General features: G+C 47.7%; 1 protein-coding gene and 1 long non-coding RNA gene across 2 annotated transcripts in view; both read left to right on the top strand.

Annotated features, from left to right (window-relative positions):
* LOC308632459 (uncharacterized protein) overlaps positions 1-24,773 on the top strand; it is a gene marked incomplete at its 5' end in the record, with an annotated part of 93,417 nt that overhangs the window by 18,756 nt on the left and 49,888 nt on the right. The gene's annotated exons all lie outside the window — the stretch shown is intronic.
* The window catches only part of LOC308632293, a 43,680-nt gene continuing 33,421 nt past the window's right edge, over positions 14,515-24,773 (top strand). The window contains exon 1 of the long non-coding RNA XR_014018495.1: positions 14,515-14,621. This is a non-coding gene — a long non-coding RNA (uncharacterized lncRNA). The remainder of the gene's footprint in view (positions 14,622-24,773) is intronic.

Raw genomic sequence — 24,773 nt, 5'->3', positions numbered from 1 at the left:
TGCGGGGGAGCAGAGGGGGAAAAATGGCATCAAATAGAAGGCAGAAGCCATAACTACCCTTGGCCTAGCGGGCTATGGTCCATACATCATTTTAGGAATGGGGGACATTCTCCAATAAACCCACTATCAGGTTTTGTCATTGAGGTCCAGCTTCTGAGATTTAGGCAGGAAACTCTCCAATGAAACACAAAGTTCCTGGCTTCTCTCAACTGAGAAAGTCTCCAGGTTTTGGCTCCTGGCCTATATGTATCATGAAACATTTTCTTGAAGGAAACAAACACTTTGCACTGAATAAACATATATTTGATGTACCTTACCCAGAGTTTTAAAAATTGATTCATTTTACAAATTCAGCAGCGTATTCTGAAATTCCTTTGTATATATATAATTTTACCCATTTTCACAATTATTTGATAGGTGTCATGAATGTTTTAATTGTTAGAATTTGTGTGTGTGTGTGTGTATGAGGTTTGGAAACAGGGCATAAATTTGGCCTTCTTCATGGGCCATGTTAGTATACACAACTGCTTACACATGCTTAGCAGTAATTATAAGTCACATTTCCTTCCTTTAATCTTTCCGTGAAGATGTGCCTTTCATGTGTAAAGACAAGTGTTTTCAAAGTTGACTCTCTGGACAGATCTTTGTGCTCAGGTGTCAGTGTTCCAAACTGTGCCAGAAAACACCAAATCTGATTTCACAGGCTGGGCTGTCCTTAGCTCTGGTCTCCAAAGTCATTCCCCTTCCTGGCTGCACAACCCATGAGACTTGCCAGAAAGGAAGAGCCATGGAAGACTTTAAGGAGGACAGCCACAGGATCCTCTTTGCTCCTAGCCTCTTGAGACAATAATAAAAAATATAGCATCAAGCAAACACATGGTCTAGAACCTTCTTCTGTAAATAATTAGTATTTACCATATTGATATGTGTGCCGTGGTCCAAATTTTATTTCATTGAGAGAGAGAGAGAGAGAGAGAGAGAGAGAGAGAGAGAGAGAGAGTTAGTTTGATTCTGAAGAATCAAAGCCAGAGAACAGAGATAATTCTATTAGCTGCATCTGGATAGCCCTTGGCCTCCTTTCCTAGCAGGGAAGGACCTGAAGTCAATGGCAGAGCTTGTTCGTGGTGTAGCCAAGTGTCTCTGCAGTATTTTCAATGCTAGAGCATCTGTTCTGAGAATTTTAGTATAGCACCTAATTTTTTTTATCTTTTCAGCAACTTGCAAATGTGGGTGTTTGTGGCGAGCCGCTTCTGCGGACTGTGGTCGCCATTACAAGATGGCGCTGGCCTTGTGGTGGTCTGTGATAAACAACTCCTTCTTTGGGAGAGTTGGCACATGGTTCTTTGACACCCTACGAGAAAGCTCCACGTGGCAGCTTCGCATTGGGTGTTTGGATACTTTATTAAGGCTGGGAGGGACTTCTGGGAGATTAGAAGAACTCTCGAGAGCTTGAATAAACAGCTGTAAGAAGATTCCCGGTGTTGCGTCTTCCTTGCGGGCAAGGGGGTCGCGACAAGTGGTGCCGAGACCCGGGAAAATCAAAACTTGCAAGTCGTCAGAGGTGGTGCACTGAACAGTCCCGGTAAGTGGGACCCCACAGTCCCCGTGGGTGGGACCCGACAGTCCCCGTGGGTGGGACACGACAGTCCCGGTGGGCGGGACCTGATAGTCCCGGTTAGTGGGACCCGCAATCAAAGCGGAGTCAGCTCCTCTACAAAGACAGAGAGAGCCTCATATTTTATTGCAGCTGCACTGTGTACTTTTCTTTTGTTTCTGTGTACTTTCGTTTTGTCCTCTGTATCTGTTCTGTTGCTGTGTCATGGGTGTCACATCTTCAAGCCCGCTTCTTCTGGCACTAGACGGCCTGTTACGTTCCAAAGGCCTGAAAGTGAAACATAGTATCTTACAGAGATTTTTGCAGAAAGTAGATGTTGCTGCACCGTGGTTTGCATATTCGGGCAGCCTTACTATGCCTTGTTGGGATAAATTGGGCAAGGATCTTGACTTTGCTTGTGAGCAGGGCATATTGGAGGGTGGGGTGATTCCCCTTTGGAAGATAGTCCGTAGTTGCCTCACAGATGGCAGATGTCATGACGCACTTGCTGAAGGACAGGAGGTTTTAGAAAAGTTACATGAGGAGAAATCGGAGACAGCAGGCAGTGCGATATCTCAGGAGGATGGGAGTGTGCGGAGCGTGAAACAGGGGAGGAGACGATTATCTCTGACAAGAGGTGAGGTATCTCGGGAGGATGGGAGCGTGCGGAGCGAGAAGCAGGGGAGGAAACGCTTGTATCCAGATCTCAGTGCGCTGCGCACACCCCCATGTGGAAGCGGGTCAGAAGAAGAGGAGGATGAGGAGGAGGAGCTTGGGAGGCTGTCTCGCCAGCTAGGGAGTTTAGCTGCTGGAGAAGGGAACGAAGATAGACCGGGGCTCAAGAAATGTGATCCTCCGGACCCACCGCCGTATGGTGGGGGTGTTTCGGGGAGGGCTTTCCATGCTCAAACATGGAAGGCTGTTAACGCTGAGATGGGTCTTGCTTATCCAGTTTTTCAGGATGAGAATAGGGGAAGATTTTCGGAGCCTTTAGATTTCAAAATTGTGAAGACCCTGGCAGAGTCTGTACGCACTTATGGGGTGGATGCCGCCTTCACATTAACTCAGGTGGAGAGTCTGTCTAGATTCTGTATGACTCCCTCTGATTGGGCTAGCCTTGTTCGGGCTTGTGTTTCTCCGGGCAAGTATTTGGACTGGAGAGCATTTATGCTAGAGGGCGCAATAGAGCAGGCCGCCCAAAACCATGCAGCAGGACATCCTCATTGGGATAAGGACATGCTTTTGGGGCAAGGTAGATTTGCTAATCAACAGACAGGATTCCCTCCTGAGGTATATGATCAAATTAATAACATTTGCATTCGGGCATGGAAGTCACTTCCAAATAGAGGAGAAGTGTCTGGTAATTTGACCAAGATTTTACAAGGCCCTACAGAACCCTTTTCAGATTTCGTAGCAAGGATGGTGGATGCTGCTGGAAAGATTTTTGGGGATCCTGATAGAGCCATGCCCCTTGTTAAGCAATTGGTCTTTGAACAATGCACCAAGGAATGTAAAGCAGCAATCGCTCCTTATAAGAACAAAGGCATAGAAGTATGGATGAAAGTGTGTAGAGAGATTGGAGGGCCTTTAACTAATGCAGGTCTTGCAGCTGCTGTCCTTCGGATTGCAAAAGGGGGCAATCCTGCCGCCAGAACATGCTTCCATTGTGGTCAACCCGGTCATATCAGACGTGAGTGTCCCAAAAATGTCAATTTTACTGGACCTCCTCACGGTGGCCCTTCCACTGGCCTTCGATCACCGGGATTGTGTCCAAGGTGCAAAAGGGGGAAGCATTGGGCAAAAGAGTGTACATCAGTGAGGGACATCCATGGACAGCTTATTTCAGCTGGGCCAAAAAACGGCCGACGGGGCCCCCGACCCCAGGGCCCGCAAATATATGGGGCAGTGGAGAATGTCACACCCGAACCCGAGACATGGCCATCTCTACGCCATCCCATGAAACGCGGAGAGCCACTACAGGTGCCGCGGGATTGGACCTCTGTTCCACCTCCAGACTCGTGTTAACACCTAAGATGGGAGTCCAATTGGTGGAAACTGAGTTCAAAGGGCCTCTACCACCTGGCACTGTAGGTTTGCTAATTGGACGTGCATCTTCCATTTTACAAGGTCTTCATGTTTTCCCTGGAGTCATAAGTCCTGATACTGTAGGGATAGTAAAGGTTATGGTGGAAGCTCCAAAAGGCATTGTGTCCATCTCCCCAGGAGATCGGATTGCTCAATTACTGGTTTTGCCTAGTTTACATGATCATTTCCCTGCAGACTCAAAGTCACGGACAGGGAATGAGATTGGTACCACCGGAGGGAATTGTGCTTATTTGTCACTAGATATGAGTAATCGCCCTACTTTGAAATTAAGCATAGAAGGTAAATCAATTGTGGGCTTACTTGATACAGGTGCAGATCGTAGCATCATTGCACTTAAGGACTGGTCTAAGGGATGGCCAGTGCAGACTTCTGATCAATCTCTGAGAGGACTTGGATATGCCCAGGCTCCTCAGGTTAGCTGTAGACATCTTTCCTGGAAGGACCCGGAAGGACATCATGGTACTTTTCAGCCTTATGTACTTAATTTACCTATCTCTTTATGGGGCCGTGACCTGATGAAAGACATGGGGTTCACTCTTAGTAATGACTATTCCCCAGTGTCCCAACAAATTATGCACAATATGGGGTATAGGCCAGGTTTAGGACTAGGAAAACATTTACAGGGACGTAAGCATCCTGTACAAGGTCATCAAAAGCTTGACAGATTTGGTCTGGGTTTTTCCTAGGGGCCGCTGAGGCTCAAATACCCATAACATGGCTCACCGAGGAGCCTGTTTGGGTGCCTCAGTGGCCTCTTCCCTCGGTTAAACTGGCAGCAGCCCATGCTCTAGTTAAAAAACAACTTGACTTGGGTCACATCCAACCCTCTACTTCTCCATGGAATACTCCCATATTTGTCATTAGGAAAAAATCAGGGAAGTGGCGCCTACTGCATGATCTACGAGCGGTTAATGCTCAAATGCAACCTATGGGGCCCATTCAGAGAGGGCTGCCTCTGCTCTCTTCTGTTCCTCAAGGCTGGCACATTATTGTTATTGACATTAAAGACTGTTTCTTTTCTATTCCTTTACATCCTAAAGACTCGCAGCGTTTTGCCTTTACCCTTCCCTCGTGTAACCACGAGGAACCAGATCAAAGGTTTGAGTGGATAGTGTTGCCGCAGGGAATGGCTAATAGTCCCACAATGTGTCAGATGTATGTAGGGAAGACACTTGTGCCCCTCAGACAAAAGTACTCCTCCATCAAGATCATTCATTATATGGATGATGTATTATTGGCTGCTAAATCAGAACAAACAGTTCATGAGGCCTATGACGACCTCGTGAAGTTGTTAGCACAATGTGGGTTGCATATAGCACCTGAAAAGGTTCAAACAGGAGATTCTATTAAGTATTTGGGAGCAACAATTGGGTATGACAAATTACAACCACAAAAAATCACCATACGAACTCAGGATCTTCAAACTCTAAATGATTTTCAAAAACTGCTGGGAGATATTAATTGGATACGAGGATATTTACATATTTCTAATGTTGTACTACAGCCTTTGTATGCTACTCTTAAAGGTGATCCAGATCTTACTTCCCCTCGTAGCCTCACCAAAGAGGCTAGAGCGGCCCTTATGACAGTAGAAGAAGCTATACAACATGCCACTTTATGCAGGCTCCAGAGTGATAAACCCTTTTCAATTATGTGTGCTTGCCACTATGCGGCAGCCTACTGGAGTACTATGGCAAGATGGACCTTTGCTATGGATACACCCACATGTATCCCCAGGAAAATCCTTAGAATATTATCCTGATGCTGTTGCAGCATTAGCACTTAAAGGGATTCAACAAAGCATTCAATTTTTCGGACAATCACCTTCTTCTCTTATTATACCCTATACTAAAGCTCAACTTAATGTTTTGTGTGCTACTCTAGATAACTGGACTATTCTATGTTGTTCGTTTCAAGGGGATATTGATAATCATTACCCTTCTCATCCGTTACTCCATTTTGTTAAGGAACATCCTATTATTTTCCCTAAAGTAACTTCATCCAGTCCAATTCCGGGGGCTGTTAATATTTTTACTGATGGTTCCAAGTCTGGAATGGGAGCTTATGTCATTAATGATTCTCCCCCTGTCCAGCATCAATTTGCTCCTGGAAATCCACAATGGGTAGAACTGCAAATTGTTATTGAGGTGTTTAAACAGTGTTCTTTTCCTTTTAATCTCATTTCGGACTCCATCTATGTGGTGCAAGCACTAAAAATCCTAGAGGCTGTGGGAGCTATTAGTGATGCCCGTAATGTATCTGCTTACTTTAATCAGCTTCGACGGCTTATCTGTAGCCGCACTGCTCCCTTTTATCCAATGCACATCCGGGCTCACACCTCTCTCCCTGGTCCATTATCACAGGGTAATGCCTGTGCGGACTCAGCCACTCGAGGTCAATTGATCTGTTTGGCTTCCTCCTTAGAAGAGGCTAAATTGTTTCACCAAAATTTCCATGTTAATGCTTTAACACTGCGCAGGCGTTTTTCCATTTCTAGAGCAGATGCTCGGCAGATAGTATTGCACTGTCCCCATTGTGTCACATTTCTTCATCCCCCTACTTATGGAGTGAACCCACGGGGGTTGAAGCCACTGGTTGTCTGGCAAATGGATGTGACACATATACCTGACTTTGGTAACCTCAAGTATGTCCATGTTTCTGTTGATACGTACTCTGGAGTTATTCATGCTTCTGCGTTATCAGGAGAAAAGGCACGTAATGTCATCACTCATTGCCTGGAAGCCTGGGCGGCGTGGGGTGCGCCCACGTCCCTTAAGACTGACAATGGACCTGCTTATACTGGCAGACAATTCACGTCCTTTTGTTCTACTATGGGAGTGCAACTTACTCATGGTCTGCCTTACAATCCTCAAGGACAAGGCATTGTTGAGCGTGCTCATCGCACCTTAAAGGAAACTTTACAAAAACAAAAAGGGGGAATAGGAGCTGGACATACTCCTAAAGAATGCTTGTCCTTAGCTCTCTTTACTATTAATTTTTTGAATTTGGATATTCATGGTCGCTCTGCGGCCGATAGACATGTGTTCCCTCAGCCCTCTGTGATTGGCTATGTTAAGTGGAAAGATGTTCTTACGGGCCAATGGAACGGCCCCGACCCCGTGCTGACATGGGCACGAGGATCCGTATGTGTTTTTCCCCAGGATCGCACGGAACCATTGTGGGTCCCTGAACGCCTGACAAGAAGAGTCCTGACGCCAGCTACTCAGCAACAAGAATTACCACAGCAATCCCGTGATGAGGATCTTCATTCTGCTGAGTGCTCTGGCTCTGGTGCTGATGCCGATGACACAGACGACACCAATGCAATGGTGGGCGGTGGCACGGGCTTGGCCAATGCCGATGCCGGTTCACGGTAATTCCAGTGTCCTTCCCACTCTTTTCTCTACCTCGTGTGAGATGTCTGCGCCCTGTGCCTCTCCTAGAGGGGACGTGGAACGCATTTACAATCAATCTCAAGTTAATCTCACAGGAGTGTTTTGTTTTAGCCTTGGGAACGCTCATTGTATCCGTCTTAAGACCAAGAATTTGACTAACTGGGACAATCCATTGCAGTCCAGTCAAGTCTCAGGGAGCATTCTCAGTACTGTATTGGGCCAAGTAGTCTCAGGGGAACAATCAGGCTCAGGAACCTCCGTAAATAGCTCTGCTTTAACCACAACTACCTTGGCTAGTATCTCCGAGGTACTAATTCCAATGCCCCCATATTCTAGTGGACTTCCTTATGCCACTCATTTTAAGGCTTCTCCTTACTGTACCCCTAATCTTGGTTTCCCCCCAACATTCACGCCTTGTCAGGATTATTCTTGGGAGAAACGTCAAGTTGCTAAAGGTTTCTCCCTTTCCCCCTCTCTTAAGAGGTATGTTTATGACTTTAGCAACAGTGCCAACTCCTCTACAGGAGTGGGTTGGTCCTGGTTTCAATGGCTGATTTCCAACACAAAGGGGGCTTCAGCTGATATTTCTGCACTGGCTCAATTGCTGGGAGCCAAAAGTTGGTTGGCTAATGTTTTTGGCACTGTTTACAAGAGTGAGCGAGGTAGTAGACTCACATCTGTTTCGTTCAACTCTCTGTTGGATAATGCCACATTGCCCCCTGCAGCGGTTTGTGTTCAATCTCCGTTCTTACTCCTTTTGGCTAATGACACCTCGTCAGAAATGCTGGATTGTTTTAATGTTAATTGTTTCTTATCTGAATGTTGGGATGGTTCTTCGGCTGTAGCAGTGGTTATGAAAATTCCAACCTTTGTTCCAATCCCAGTTATTGCGGACCCTGATAAATTCCCCATTGTTGAGCTACTTAGAGTTCGCAGGGATTTTGGAATCACAGCTGCTATAGTGACAGCCGTGGCGGTATCTGCTGCTGCAGCGGTCGCGGCCGGAGTGGCCATGGCCAATCAAGTGCAGACTGCTGCCTCCGTTAATCAAGTTGTTCAACAAACTTCTATGATACTTGAGTCCCAAAATGCAATTAATCAACATATTTTGTCAGGGATCTTAGCTGCCAACCAAAGAATAGATTTACTCCAAGCTCAGGTAGAAGAATTGGCTGATTTGGTGCTTTTGGGCTGTGTTGATCAACGTGCACATTTATGCATAACCTCTGTCAGATTTAATGATTCCAGGAATGCCTCCCGTATCATCGGAGAATACTTGGCCGGAAATTGGTCCATGACAGCGGAAGACATGATCCAGTCTCAACTAACCCAGATAGCTGTCTTGAATAGTACCCACGTTGATCCCATAACGTTGGGTCAATTCACTGATTGGATATCTTCTGCCTTTTCCTTTTTTAAAGAGTGGGTGGGGGTAGGCATTTTTGGCGCAATGTGTTGCTTCGGTATGGTTCTCTGCTTGTGGTTTCTCTGCCGCCTTAAGGCCCGCAATGCTCGCGATAAAGCTATGATTATACAAGCACTTGCAGCTTTGGAAACTGGCAACTCACCTCAAGTTTGGCTTGCACAAATTAAACAGTAAACCTTTGACATGGTCGTTGCACCCCAAGTTTTACGGACATTGCACTGGGAACGACATGTCCTTCCTTGTTATTCTCCTAGTGTTGGAAAGCCCTTGCACTCTGCCGGCTTTACTGCCATTGCACACAGATGGGTTTCCACGCTAGTACTTTTCTATCGCTCTATGACCCGTGCCTTTCTTTTAGGGTGTTGCCAACTTGTTTGTCGTTGTATTTCTATACAGCCACAGTTCAGCCTCAGAGACCTAATCATGACTGGCTGAGTAGATACCATTAAACGCCTTGGCAACAACGAGCTGATCTTGTAGTACCCAGAGACGGGCAACTTTCACGCTTGCACTGCAACCTAAGACAGGGGAATGGGGCCTCCCCAAAGACGGGTAAGCAATGTAAGGGCAGTAAACGACCTAAGACAGGGGCTACTTGATTCCCTTTGACGTGCTATAAACAGAAGGAAAAAACTGCTGGCAGTGGATTCCCCCCGGCCCCCAGGGCTTGGATCCAGCCCTGATTTGTATGCACGTCAAGGAGGCCAGCTCACAGGGCCTCAACAGCTTTGTGGTGTCTGTTTTCATATTCAGCCAATAACGGTCATGTGGGAACGTCCTGACCTGCTTGGGTCTGATGAGGTTCCTGGTTGAAGGCTTCGTATGAGTAATGGCGATTCACCTCTACTCTTGCCTGTTTTGTTTTTAGTAAACGAAAGGGGGAACTGTGGCGAGCCGCTTCTGCGGACTGTGGTCGCCATTACAAGATGGCGCTGGCCTTGTGGTGGTCTGTGATAAACAACTCCTTCTTTGGGAGAGTTGGCACATGGTTCTTTGACACCCTACGAGAAAGCTCCACGTGGCAGCTTCGCATTGGGTGTTTGGATACTTTATTAAGGCTGGGAGGGACTTCTGGGAGATTAGAAGAACTCTCGAGAGCTTGAATAAACAGCTGTAAGAAGATTCCCGGTGTTGCGTCTTCCTTGCGGGCAAGGGGGTCGCGACAGGTGTTGAATAAGGGGTATCCATCAGAGGAGAAAATCCATTGTTTTGGAGAAGCGGAATGTCTAAAGTCTTGTTAAAATGAGTGGAATGAGGTCACTTAAGACTTCAAGGAGAGACAGCAAAAGCAGGGGTGAGGGTGGATATACAACAGACCTCAGAGATGTTCTTTCCATCTCAGGAGGTAGCAGGACATTGGAGCAATGCCTGTGCATCCACTGCTCAGTTCCATCTTGGGGGCGGACCCAGCACTGCAAGCTGATGAGGGACAGGACATAGGAAAGCCATCTTACTGCAGATGACACAACTGAGCATCTGGCTCATCCCAGAGGATGGGGGGAGGCAGATGCAAGCCAGGCTTGGAGGAACCCATGGAGTACCATCAGGTGACCAACAGCCAGTTCAAAACTCTATTGTTCCTTAGAAAACTTGGAATGGAACCACCATTTGGCCCAGCTACCCCACTCCTCGGTCTATACACAAAGGACTTAATATCAGCATACTGTAGTACGCAGCCACACCAATGTTTATAGCAACTCAATTCACAATAGCTAAACTGTGGAAGCAACCTAGATGTTATGCTGTGGATACAAAAAAATTGTCCTATATAAACACAATGCACTACTACTCAGCATTCAAAGAAAATATAATGATAGCATTTGCAGGTAAATGGATGGAGTTGGAGACTATCATGCTAAGTGAAGTAAGCCAATCCCATAAACCCAGAGGCTGAATGTTCTCTGTAAGAACTGGAAGCTGATCCCAAATGGGGGGAATGTGAGAAATGGAGAAATTTTGACCTAATGGGAGGGAGGGGAGGGGAGGACGTATGGGGCAGGATAGATGGTGGAATGAGATGGACCTTATTCCCCCAGGTACATGGATGAGTAACATAGGGTGCAATGCTGCATCGTGTCCAATTAGGTAAATGAAAAGGTTTTTTTTGCAGTAGTGTACAATGAATCCAAATGCATTCTGCTGACACATATACTGAATTTAAAAAATCAATTTACCAAAAACCCCTATGGTAAGAGAGCTTCCAGTCCTGGAGCCCAAAGAGTACCAGGGGCCTCTGGGATGAGAGACAGAAGCAAGACAGAATGACACGTGCCTGTGACCTTACTCATGGGGAAGGGAATACAGTCACATATTAGAGGTAGAAAAATGGTTGTGAGCGATATTTTCCTAATGACTATTAATGCAGATGGCGATTGGTTGTTGGTGTCCTGACCCACAGCAGTCATTTTACAAGCAATGCCCATCCAGCGCTCTGTGTGGGCCTTGCTCTGGGCCACCACTCTCCCTGCCTGGCCTATGTGACAGAGTCCCCTTGCAAGCAAGAGGAGTGGCAGGGCCTTTTCAGGGGCTCTGTCCTCCTGGGCAGCAGTCCCATCCCCCTGGCTGAGGAGCATTTCGCATGGGAAAGCCCAGCATCCAGGGCCGCGTCCACAGGGCCCCACAGTTACAAGGGGCAGCCGCAGGCCTCACCCCTAGGGAGTCGGGGACAGGTGAGGAGGCTAGTCAGTTGCTGTCTCACGTTGGCTCAGCAGCCTATCTGACAGCCAGGCAGTGGGGGCGCCAAGAGCCCCGCCGCAGCACGCAGAGTGGGTCGCAGAAGTGCGGCGGGGCTGTCGCCAGGGAGACGGGGGCGGGGCCTACGCCAGGGCGGGAACTTGGAGCCCGGTCGCGGGGAGCTTGGAGGAGGAGAGGGAGGCTGTGGTTCCCGGGTGGCGGGTCCGGCTCGCGGGGTCCGTGACGGGAGGTGAGCCGCCGGGAGCGGCCCGGTCTAGGCGCCCACACGAGCGGGGACCCGGGAGGACTCTGCCGCCGCCCTGGAGCCTGGGTCCCGGCTGCCTGTCCCCTGGAGCCGCCGGGGCGGTCCCCACAGCGCCCAGCGCGGACCCCGCGGTCCCGGTTCTCACCTGAGGGCTCTCCTCACGGAGCTGCGGGTCATAGCGGGTGGGTTTGGATCTGCAGGGTCCTGTTCAGGACGCGGTGGCCTCGGCCGTGTGGCCTGCACCATGGACCTCAGAGGAGAAGAGGTGGCCTGACCCGCAGGTCCCCTGGAGAGGGGAGGGCGATGGAGGAGCCCAGGTGACCTGGGGAGCAGGAGGCGGTTTAGAAGGGGACCCGCCCAGGTGTGTCAGGTCTCACTGACTCTGTGTCCTTTTGTTTTCCTGTGGCACCTGTGGATTCTGTTTCAAGGCCTCGCTTTAAAAACCCTCTCCTGTTCCCTTCTGTGTACCTGACCCACCGTTTTAAACCGTGTTCCAAGGTCACTTTTTGGTGTATGTGTGGTTCTGGGGATTGAACCCAGGGCCTGAGCCTGTTAGGCAAGCACCTACCTGAGCTCCACCCTCAGAGACCCCTGTAAACTTTTTCCCCTCTGCCACAGGGACAAGTTGCCAAGGCTGACCTCGAAGGTTGCTCTTGCCTCAGCCTCCCTGGTGGCTGGCATGACAGGCATGCACCTGGGACTGCCACACTCTAGCCTGTGATGGGAACTCATGTGCATCTGTCCAGGGCTGAGCATGGTTCTGCAGAGCTGTGCTCCAGGCTCCCTGCAGGGCTGTGGAGGCCTCTGCTGCCCAGCAGCCCTGGTGCCATGGCCAGGGCTTCTCCCAGCCAAGGGCAGGCAGCTGCCCATTGCTGTAGGCTGACCTTATTTTCTTATGGCACCCTTACATACCCTGGAGTATGTTGGATTGTTTGTCCATTGAGTCTAACAGGTCCTCTAGAACCTTCAAACAATTAGTACAATTCCTGAACAGTAAGTGAGGAAGCACAGAAATTGGGCTATTGTTTTGGGAAGAACAATTTTGGATGAGTATATGATATATTCGTATATTCAAACCATGAATATATCATCCAACATGAGATTACATTTTAGTACTTACAAAATCATAAAATAATGGAGCAATACCATGGGCTGAGCTAAAATAGATCCTTAGGATCTTAGGCATTCTGTAATAAATCTGCATCACTTGAAGTATAGAGATCATCTCTGGGTAATGAAATGGAAGTAAAGGTATCAAAGCCAGTGATCATGTGTTACCAATTTTCTGTGATTTGGCTTAAATGGTAAAGTGGTGATATTTATTAATTAATGGATCAAAGAGGTTTATAATTGTCTTGGAGTACAACTAGGTGCCTTCAAACTTCAGGGTATATGTGCTCATTTGAGAACGGTTCCAGCCATTCTCTCATCCTTTGGGGCATTCCTCTCCTATGTCCTGTGAGACATTTTCTATGTGAGGCTTTAAGAAGAGAATATTCTATGAAGAAAGCCTTGTGATCTGTACAGTATAATATTGAATAAGGTCATTCAGGTATCAGAAATTCTATTGAAAGATATTTGCATCTAAGCCAAATAAAACATATTTCTAGAGGTCCTGATAAAGACAAGGTTTTATCTTTGTATGTATCATGTTTTTTCGTTAAAATGGTCTGCCAATTTATGAATTTCATTGTATAAGATGTGTAACTAGATGCCATTGAAATTACTTTTAAACGGTAGACATTTTGTACATGAACACTGCCTGTCTGCACCTTTTTTAAAAACAGGTCTGGGCTCAGGAGCCCAAATACCAATGTTAGCTGGAACATGTTCTTCAGTTTGGCCTATCCGCCATTATCCCCTGAGGTCACCTGTTCAGCTTTGTTACTCCTGCTCCCTCACCAGCTTTCATAGAAACCATATGCTATGTATGAATCAGGGACACCAATCCCACACATGACGTCCTTTGAGTACCCAAAGTCCCACTTTTTACTTCGCCATGCCTGACATCAGCAGTAATATTTATCAGCAAATGTGAGATTTTCAAAGATCCAATTCTATGTGCTCCTTTCCCAAAGAGCCTTAGGCAGGGCTATAGCATACATAAATATTAAGTAAAGGCCGTAGTTTTTAAAATGTCATCCATTGATAGTTGACACATGTCTGAGATACTTTTTATTTTGGAGGAGGTATTATTTAATCAGGAATTCCAACATCTACGTAATAGTGAAATGAGAAGTCTTGCATCCATTTTATTTTGTTTCTGATGATTTTATGACTAAGGATAAGATACTTTCTTGTTCCAGTGCAGATGTTGCCCACTTCTGTGAATGGATGCGGGGTGTCACCTTGAAAGGTTAAGAAAATAGGTACTTGTCACTCCGTTTTTCTATATGCTTAACAAAACACTGTTGAAATCTTAAGAACTGTTTGCTAATCTTGTTCCCAGAATGTGCTGTCCCCAACTGTGAACTGTTTGCTAATCTTGTTCCCAGAATGAGCTGTCCCCAACTGCCAAACTACAAAATGTAACTTTTCTCCCTGCTCTCTCCAAGGAAAGTATATAAGCTCTGCTTAAGCTGTTCTCAGAGCTCTATCTCTCTTTGCTCTATTCAAGTGAGCACTGAGCCCCAGCATGCTGGTCCCCAAATAAACCCTTTGCTGTTGCATGAGGCAGTCTCTTGGTGGTCTCTTCCTCCGATCTTTTGCCGGTCCCTTACAACCTGCTACTTGGATGTCTGCATGTTCTGGTTGACACTAATATCGTACTTGGTAGGTGACAGAAAGTCAATACTGAAGTTAAGCTCTTGTGTTCTAGCAGCTGTGCTGAAGATCCGTGGTGTGCCACCTTCTGCAATCCATGCTGCTCTGTTCATATTCCTTACTGACTTCCTGGTGATGAGCATCATGGTCTCCTGGTCTTTGAGAAGGGCCAAGCATTGCTCTGTGAATGTGGAAGATGGGCATGTGGAAGGCTCCAGGGAGGAGGGATCATTGATCATGTACTCTACTCCATGTGCCTGTTTAATGACCTGGTTTTTCTTCTTGGGTTTTAAGGGAGACAGTGCCCTCAGACACTTCTGTGCAGCTGGGAATGCAGGCTTCTGCTTCACCTTGAAGGAAGCATTAATGGTTCATTTCCAGAAGACATGAGAAGAGAGAGTGAGCCTCTGGTATCATGCAGGTTCCTTGCTTTGCCCATGGGCTAGAAGAGAGAAGAGTTGCTTCATGAGATTTGACCCCCTTTTTCCTGAAGAGTTCCACACAGAGGTGAGTCCCCAGCATGTTTAGAAATCATTTCAGACACCTTTGTTGACGGAAATGAATCACACCCCCTGATGATGTGGAAGAGCTAAAGATGGGTTTGCTATGAATTTTCTATTTCATTTCTCAGGGCCTGAGTCAAGCCAGCCATTGTGCTGTCAGCGCATGAGCTGCTGGTCAAATGTGAGGAAGTGGTCTTGCTTTATGAAAACACCACCCTGATTCAGTGAGCCAGAGGCAGCCTGCAGTCCCTGTTTTCCTGTAAAGGCAGATTGCTGTGGATGGCCTCTGGCCTGGTCATGCAGCCCTGCTCACAGTAGGGGATTGAGGGTCCAGGCAGATCCCTAGTTCCTTTGGACCTTTATTGCCATTGGGCCACCCCAGGGTCCTTGGACTCTACCTGGTCTTCTGGCCTGGGTCAGGGGATGTGAGATTTGGAATCCCCACTCTGTGGCAGGATCCCAGGCCCCTCAGCCCCTTGAGGGCAGCACATCCTGCCCTAATTGTGTTGGAGAGGGAGACTTCTCCCACCCATCCTCATCCTTGCTCATCCCGCATTTTGTCGCTTGACACCTGATGACCTTTATTCACTGACTTAGTGGTTAGTGATGATGGTTGCTAAGACTAAGTGACTCTTTCAAGGTAGGGCTAGAGCATGGATCTTTGTGATTTCATGGGACTTTCTCGTGGAAATTGCGACTGATGTTGGTGTACGAGGGGGGAGAAATTGGCTTTTGGAAGTCGTCTCATGAATAGGAGACTCCGAAATGGACATCACAACTAATGACATCGTCGCCTTGATGGATCAAACAGAACATGGAACCCTGGTAACCAGACACACACTTCACTAAGGAAGCCATCCCAGCTCACTTTGTTTCAGACTCTGGAGTGAGAAGGATGTTCTCCTGTGGTCCCCGGGAGTCTCCAGGGTAGATTGTGCAGCCTTTCCTTTCTGGGGGAAGACTGGGAGAGGATTCATGTTAGATGCTAGAGCCTCTGGCGATGATCCCAGAGAAACTCAAGAGTGAGTAGCACAGGGCAGGTAGGCCAAGCAGGCCCTTTTGTCTGAATGGCCCAGGACTCATTCTGTGTGTGTGTGTGTGTGTGTGTGTGTGTGTGTGTGTGTGTGTAAAATGATGTGAACTGTCCCATTGTGCTTTTGCTTCACAGTATTCTAATAAGTCCTTTTCCTGTTTGCTACTATTTCCCATTTGAACCCATCATTTTTGATACCAGTGCAAAAATGAGCTAGATCAGAACATGGATGAGCCCTGCAGGGTAGAGACTCTTAAAGCTTATAAGCAGAACCAGCTCATGAATCAGCTTGTGCACATCGTTTGTGGCAGGAACTCAAATTTTGGCAGCACCTTTGGGTCCATCTACTCGGATTTCATCCCCACCCAGCAGGTCCTGGACCTGCTGTTCCCAAGGTAAGCACCATACCACCAAGCCCAAGTGTGCATCCCCTTCATGCCTGGGTCTTGGGGCTGCCATGTACCTCTCAGAGACCCAAATGCTTTGTGAAATCTAGGAAGATAGAGGACCACACACATAGGGAAGTGTGAGCACCAAGTGAGATGAGTCCTAGAAGTGTCTGCCCCAATCTTGCAACTTGAGTGAAGTCCCCTTCTTGGGCCAACTAATCCATCCTGTGTCCATCTGCTCCTCACACACAGGGCATTGCTGCTCAATGGTGTGCTCTGAGCTCACTCCCAGGTGGACTCAGTGAGGCCTGGGGGTTATTTGGTGTGATGTTTTCTTCATGAAGAAAGAAGTTCTGTGCCAGGGGCATCTCATAACTCAGGCCTTGGGCAAAGCACGTTTGTGTTAATAAAAGACGTCAGGTTCCTTAGTGGGACAGAGCTTCCTATATGAGATATAGCTGGACAGGGGCTTTAGAGATGGCAGCTCCCATGTCCAGAGAGATATGTGGGAATCATCAGTTTGGGCTCATTCACTTATGGACATGGAGAAAGCACCCAGTGTGTGAAGACACGTTTCCAGGCACATTACATAATTCAGTGAAAAATGGGGGTACAAATGACTGTCATTGTGTCCCTTTTAATGGGGGTCAGCCTGAAACTGCAGGTACAAAGGGCTTGGGGTCAAGAGGGTGGGCTCCTGTTTCCAGAATAGGAACCTGCAAGGTGATCTGACTTGGGAAGGCTGAAGAAAGACTGCTCTCCCCAATTCTGTTTCCTGCATGCGGTGTAAGCTGTGGGGCTTCAACAGTAGGAGGGGTAAGGCCGAGAGCTGTAGGTAGAGTCATGGTCCTCTGGGGAAGCTCTTGGGACAATGGATCCTGGTCCTCCCCCAGGGCCACAGAGATGTGGTCTGCACTCATGGGAAAAGAGAGGTCCCCTGATACTCAGGGGGACTCAGTGAGAGCTCACAGAGAATGAGGTAGCATTGCAGCCCACGCCAGGGGAGGAGGTGTCTCTTGAGCCCTGAGAAGAGTGGGCAGGAGGACAGACACTCCTGGAAGGTGCATTCCAGGTTGGAGAGCACGTAGCCAAGAGGAAGAAGAGTGTCAGGCCTGCCCAGAGGAGGGGAGAGCTGGTCAAACCAAGGATCTAGCGCTCCTTGATTAAAGGTTCTTTGCTTCGTGACCTGTCTTGTCCCTGCCTGTACAGCCATTGTGACTTGTCTGGGGTGGACTGGTGTGTGCAGAGCCAGGGAAGGTTTAGGAGTATAGGGTCGGAGGTTTGCTACTGAAGGCCGTGGCGAAGGTGAGGCCAGGGTTTTGCCCACTCTGCACCTGCCTCCCCACAGTGCCTCACCTTCCTTCTCGGTATTTGGGTGGTCTTGTACACTGAGGCTTTCCATCAGCCTCCAGGCTCTCTGATTCTCCAGATGCTGCTGCCATACATGCACCTGCTCCTGGGTGGCTTGAACATGGAGCACCTAGCATACCACCTGCTGTCCCAGATTCAAGATGGGAAGTCAAGCGAGGCAGAGCCTGAGTACCAAGCGGACTGGGGTGTGTATCTAAGGGTATGTGAGGAAAGGTCCGAGTGTTGTCCCACTGCGGGGAGTCTGTATGGATGGTGTTGGGCTGGGAAAAAGGATTAGGCTTTGTCCACTCAGGTGATGGCTGCTGTGTGTAAGAGGTCCTGTGTGGGCTCAGGGGCTGAGTTCTTCCTGGCAGACAGGGGTATTGTCTGTTTGTATGAAGCTCAGGGCAAGGCAGTCATGTTGGCATCTTTTCTCCTCTAGCTACAAGCTCAGTTCCAATGAAGGCTCCTAAGCCAACCCCAGAGCTAGAGCCTTCTCCAGGAATGGCTCCGGTGCCCTGGGAAGGGGCAGCAACAGCATGTCATCCAGAGCTGGAGTCCAGGAGACCAGGTGTCTCCACTAGGTACTCCTCACGGCCCCTGTACAACAAGTGGGTGGGAGGCAGCTGCCTCATTCTTGTCTACATGGAAAACGAAAGGACAACAAAGTATAAGAGCATCCTGGTGAGTCTTCGAGCAGGGGAGTCTCCTGGGAGCCCACAGTGGGGAAGACCCAGTCCACTGCAAACATCTTGGATGAGGCATGTCTTTTTGAATTAGAGCTGCTGTAAGGTCAATAAGGAGAGCAGAAAATGAGGAAGAGAGAGGCCAGAGCTTGACCTTAGAGGTGGGAGAGCAGCAGCATGCCAGGTCTGGGTGGGAGTGGGCCTGCATGTTTTGGGGTGTGTAGGCCAAAAGTGCAGAAGCAAGTGCTGAGTTCAGAGGAGGTCAGAGAAATAACTAGGGTACAGGCTGTCCTCTATTGGCCTTGGTATTGTTGATGAGTGTGTTGGACCTAGGAGGTTGGAGCAGAGGAGGTGGCAGTCATTTTTCTTGTGTGGGGGAGAGGATATGTTTCTGGTTAAGGGAAAGGAGCCTTCTTAGCATGATTTGATTAGGTAGCTGTGGGTCACAGAAAACTGGGAGCCTCATACAAGGCCACTAGTTTCAAAGTTTGCATGTACATATATGGGGAGATAGAGGCTCTCTTGCAGAATATTTATGGGTGTGGATTATCCGCAGTGGCCTCAGGTGTCCAGCTACAGAGGAGCCATGTTCAAACACTGCCCCTGCTGGGTCTGTACCTTCTTATATCCCAGCACGCACTGAGACTCTAGAGGCCAGCAGCTCTCATGGCTATCATTAAAGAGTCACGAGCAAGCTCTGGTTTAGGTTTGTGCCTGATCTGCACACAAATGCAGCCGCATCCCAGACCAGAGCAGGGATATGAGACCACTGGATCATTCCTCCCATCTTGATGGGACTAGCGTGTGTCTGTGCAAAGCCTGTTTGGTCCTTGTTCCCTTCTCCCTGTAGGGCATAGCAGGTTCAAGCAGACTCTTGTACCAAAATTGGGCTAGAAGCACATAGGAAGGCCCCATATAGTCACATGAAGTTCTCAGGTAGCAGGGTAACAAGATGGTGCCCTTGTGTTGAGAGCTCAGTTGTCTCTGATTGTTCTTGAGCAAACTCCTTCTCTGATGAGCTTTCTCCAATCCTGCTCGGGTGACATGCCAGGACAGGGCCCTGACCATCATCCACAGGGCTTTAGATGAACACTTGCTCCAGCAGGAGGATCCAGAAAACTTTGAGCTTCTGCAAATTGTCTCGAACCATCAGAGTAAGTGGAACCATCAGAGGGTAGGGAGCAGTGAGTCACAGTGGGCTCAGGATAACTTGCAGCTCAAACAGTGTGCCTAGGAACAAAAAACAGGCAGGATGTTTTGGGCCTGGTGTACAAAACAAACTGCAACAATGGGGACATAAATCTGCAGGTTCTTAATGTTGCACCAGGAGCTGCTGGACCTTCCTAATGTGTGTCCTCACCTCGACCTGATCGGGCATTGCAAAGTTAATGTCCATGAGGGGCAGATTAGAGAGGCTTCTGTGTGTTCTGTCAAAGTACAGACAACCAGAGGTGTCTATTTTGGCAGCCTATCATGCCTGAGACAAGTACATGAGAAAAGCAGCTCAATGAAGAATCATTCCTTTAGGCACCTGGTTTCCAACAACTTTCCCTTCATTGCAAACTGACTCCATTTAAGAGTAGAGGCCACATCTAGGGAGAAGTGTGTGGTGGAATAGAACTACTCAGAGCTTAGTGAGCTCATCTTGGATAGGAAAATAAGAAGGGGGGAGGAAGAGGAGGAGAAGGAGAAGAAAATGGAAAATGAATTGAGGGAAGAGATGATGAATACGAACATAAAGAAGACTAGAAGAAGAAGAATTAGGAGAAGATGAGGAAGAACTAGAAGAAAAAACAAGAACTGGAAGAAAAAGAAAAAAAGGAGAAACAGAAGAAGAAAAAGAAGTATAACAATGAGCAGATTTAAAATGTGAATCACAATTATAATGCGGAGGAGGAAATGGAGATCGTAGGTAACTAAAAGAAAAATATTGTTCTTGAAGACACAGCCCCGCTGTGGACATCTCAGGTGCTCTTTTGGTTTAGATGCTGTGCATCATCTTCTCCCGGGAAGAATCATTGAGGGAGTCTTTGGTGGCACTGTAGCTGGATCGGAGGGCTCTCAAGTGTGTGGGTAGGCCTGCCCTGGCGGAGACTCTCAGGGGTTGGGGGTTTCTTGTGGAATAATCCTTGGGTGTCACCTAACAATCCTCTCTACCTCTCTCTGCAGAAGTAAAGGTCCCTGGCCATGGAATCATCTATTTTTCCATGTATTAGAAGATGAACCACCAACAAGTGGGCCCAGGTCACGGAAAAGGATGTAAAACCCTACCTTATGCATGCTTCACTCCTGCTGCCATTCCAGAACCACACAAGGAGGCAAGAAGCCTCATCACCAGGACATATGTTCTAGAATGCCCAGAGAGCCAACTGCCAGGCTGGGTGACTTTCCGTTTTTAGGCTTTGCTGATATTCCATCCCCAACAGTTCTCAGAATCAACTTCCAATTCCTCAAGGCCACTGTTCAACAAGGAGGTGGGTGAAACCTGCTTGATTCGCTCCTGGTTAGAGAAGCAGATCAAAAAGAAGGCCAAGGCTGTCCTGGTAAGCCTGGGAGCAGGGGTGTCCCCTGGTGCTTACACCCGGGTGGGGAATAGACACTGGTCCAATACCATGACTACTCATGCCCTCTTGAATTGAACTTCTGGATGATCAGGGGGATAGATGGGAATCAAGAAGGAAGAGGTCAGTGTGAAGAGCTTGACCTGAGATGCGGGAGAGCAGCAGCATGTCCACCACCATGTATGAAGGACTCTGTATGTCGGGTGGCAGGTATTGGTGGCCGAAGAGAACAGGACAGTATCTAGGTTGCAGGTTCCCTGTATGAAATGGAGGATGCTGGCATCCATGAAGGAGGATAGCAGTATGAGGTTCTGCATGTTTCTTGAACAAGGAGCTAAGAGTGTCTCTCTGCAGAGTCGATTGGATGTGGAGCAAGCACACCAAATGTCCAGGTAACCCAATGACCACCCTTGCCGGATGAGGTGTCCTCCTACACTCCAGCCAGCACTGAGCCTCTGGAGGCCAGGAGCTCTTGTGGCTATCTTTCAGCACTCCTGTGTGTGGTCATGTTCCTGGGTCTGTTTTTGGCCCTGGCAATCCAGACCAAAGCCTCTAGGTTTTGTGCCTGGGCCATTCCCAATGCAGCCTGCATCCTCGGGCAGACCTGGGATCTTGGAGGCTACTGTCCCATTCCTCCCATCTTGGCGGGATGAGATTATGTCTGTACACAGGTTGTGTGGTCCTTTCATCTTGAGTGAAATATGGCCCCACAAAAAGATCAACGGTAGGTCCAGGCAGTCCTTTGTCCAAGGATTGGGCTAGCAGCCCATTGGTCGAGTTCACACGATTACCAGGAGGCCAACCTCAGGATGTAGGTCATGGATGTTGCCCTTGTATTTAGAGCTGAGGTGCCTCCTGAGTGTCTCTGTCCACTGTCCTTGAGTAGCCACTTCAAAACCAATTTCCAGCATGCCTGTCTCCCATGCTGCTCCAGGTAGCCTGCCAGGAGCAGGGCCCTCGAACTGAACTTCCTAAATCATCTCCAACTATTGTAAGTGGGACAATCAGCAGGGAGCAGAGATCAGGATGTGAACTTAGGTCGACTCTTATCCCCAAAGAGTAGTCTCTGACCCCCAAGAACACTCCAACAGGGTGTGTTGGGGCTCGTGCACAAAGCAAACTGCACTTCTGCAGGTGTAAGGTCTCGAGGTTCTATGGTATACCCCAGTGGCTAATGCGGCTCCCCACCAGGTACCTCCCCTGGACATGAACAGGCATCCAAAGCTGACATCATTGAGGAGTGAGGAGGAAAGCCTCTTTCCAGGAGCAGTATGCTTTCATGGTCTGGGATAGGAGTGATTTCAGAGGAACATGGGAATGCATGGGCTAAAGATGGAACTGGCATTTTGTGGACTGAAGCAGTAGGATTGAAAGCCTTGTGTGTGATCAGAAAACCACTGCCTGGGCAGAGCATTGCCAGGATTCTAGCAAGCAGTAACAGGATGAAATTGGGAAGAAAACACAGCCTGGGAGACAGCCTGAATCATCTGTGTTTGGACATATCCATGGTCTTCCGTACCTGAGTCCACTTGCCAAGGAGTGATCATAATAGCCAGGTTATGACCCCTAACTACAGTCAGATGAGGGCTTGCTGAGCACGTCTGTCACAAAGTTCATCTGTTAATGCCAGTGCTTTTTTTTTTTTTGAGACAAACACCCACAGCAGCCATGATCCCAGCCTATCTACACTGAAAACTACCAACTCTATGTGAGTTCTAGGTTAAATTTTCTCCTATCTTAACCTACTAAGTCTGTTGGGTTAGTAGAGTCTTATGGAAGAGGAAGTCTGTGGCCTTGGTAGCCTAAGAAATTGATAGCAGAGATCCAAACATCCAACCCAGAAGGGATGGAGAACAGGCTCTAGGATAGAGGAGGCCGACAGGAAACAGATGTTCAGAGGAAGGAGAAGCTGGCTGTTGTATTCCCCCACTGGACCATAGCACCGCTGAACCATAGCACCATGTTGGAGGGAAGCAGTCCCTTTGCTGGTCTTTGGAGCCATTGTTCACAGTAGGGCAGCATTTGGGATGTGGCCACCATTCTGGGAAGCCTGGTATACATGGAGGCAGGCACCAACAATGGCAGAAGCATGGCTCAAATGTGGTATCTGTTCTGGTCAGCCTGTCCTCGCTGTGGCCATACTTGAGGAAAATAACTCAGAGGAGGAATCCTAGGCCTTTTCTCCGGGTTTCATAGCTTTCTCTTTAGTTGTGCACTGAGGCTGTCCATAAAGCTCTAGTGTGTGGCAGTGGAGAGCCCCTCAGCCCTGGCCAAACAGGCATAGACTGGGAGCGAGAGAGAATGAGGCTGGGAGAGAGAGAAAGACAGATAGTAGGTAAAGGATGAATACTACCAGGAGATTGAGCATTGAGAGGATCCAACAGGGCCAAGATAGTTACCAAAGGCAAAACCTAATTCAGGTCTTACTCCACCCATGCCCAACCTTTCTTCCAGTCCCTCCCACCTCCTAGTAGTGGATTCATCTTGAATGAGAATTTCTTGATGACATCAGAGCACTCACAATCGAATGCTTCCCTCCAAACTCACCTGTGAATTTGGCTGATGTGGGGTCTGAATCTTCAGCAACAAACCTTTCATGGGAGATTCCAGATGCCAACCTAGTGGTGTGCTTTTGCAGATCCAGGAGGAACTGGAAGGTTCTGCAGTCTAAAACCTTTGGAAGCAACAGACCTTAGTTCTGTTGAAGTGCTCTGCATAGTTTTTCCTCAGGGAAGACTACTGTGGATGTCTTTGTTGATATTGGAGCTGAATTGGAGAGCTCTCAGGTCTGTGGCTCAGGTCCTTCCTGACATAGGTTCTCCCATGTTGGGGGTTCTTGTGGTGCACCTGTTGAGTGCCACTTTCCGTCCTGATACCCCTCTCCCCAGAGCTGAAGATTCCTCATGACATAAATGTTTTCTATGTCATAAACTCTCGCATTCAATATGACTTTGTGCTGAGGAAGAGGACCATCCCAAAGGAGAAGGATGAGTGGATCCAGGCCAACCTCCCCCTTATGATGCAATGGAGGCTCAAGCTCTCCACAGGATCCTTCGAAGAACAATTTGCTACTGTCTGGCTTGGCAGTGCTGAACATCACATGATCATTGACATTCACTTCTTTAAGTATTTGCTTCAAACTTTTCAAGTTGCCAATCTTAATTTGACATTAGTTCTTTGTTATTTATTCCCTTTAGTAACACATTCATTACTATATTATTTGTCGTTTAAACCAAGTACTGTTTAAAATATCATCTTTTGGTTTTCTGATCTACTTTGATGATTTGAGTATATTGATTGTAGCAGTGATTCCTAGAGGAAACATAAAAACCAAAAGGAAGAAATGTTTCATTTGTTCAGAATAAGTTTTGTTTTTAGGAGTATGGGTCAGTTTTGCAATGGGAGCAATGCAATATTGTATATACTGTGACACAAAGACACACAAAGACACACACAAGAGCACATAAACTCATTGAGAGATAGACAGTGTGAGTTGGTCTATGCTGAAATACTTCTCCAATTTTGGAATATTTTCAATTCCATAAGATGTCCTGTGAATGAAACCAAGTCTAAAGATGGCATATATGTGTGCTTCACATGCAGCTGTACACATAATGTGAAGGCAATTTTATCTGATATATTTAGTGCCCCTAGTTTTGACTGTAACTGTCCCCTGAGTTCAGGTATGGAATTTTCTACTTGTAGCCTCATAATGAGGATCCATTGTTTTTTTTTTATTGGTTGTTCACAAAATTACAAAGCTCTTGACATATCATATTTCATACATTAGATTGAAGTGGGTTATGAACCCCCAATTTTACCCCAAATGCAGATTGCAGAATCACGTCGGTTACAAATCCACAATTTTACATAATGCCCCATTAGTAATTGTTGTGTTCTGCTACCTTTCCTATCCCCTACTATTCCCCCTCCCCTCCCCTCCCATCTTCTCTCTCTACCCCATCTACTGTAATTCATTTCTCTCCTTCTTTATTTTCCCATTCCCCTCACAACCTCTTATATGTAATT

Source organism: Spermophilus citellus, assembly GCF_964194105.1.
Source record: "Spermophilus citellus genome assembly, chromosome: 13".
Lineage (NCBI taxonomy): Eukaryota > Metazoa > Chordata > Mammalia > Rodentia > Sciuridae > Spermophilus > Spermophilus citellus.
Note: the sequence above shows the minus strand (reverse complement) of the source record. Positions and strands in the feature narration are given on the sequence as shown.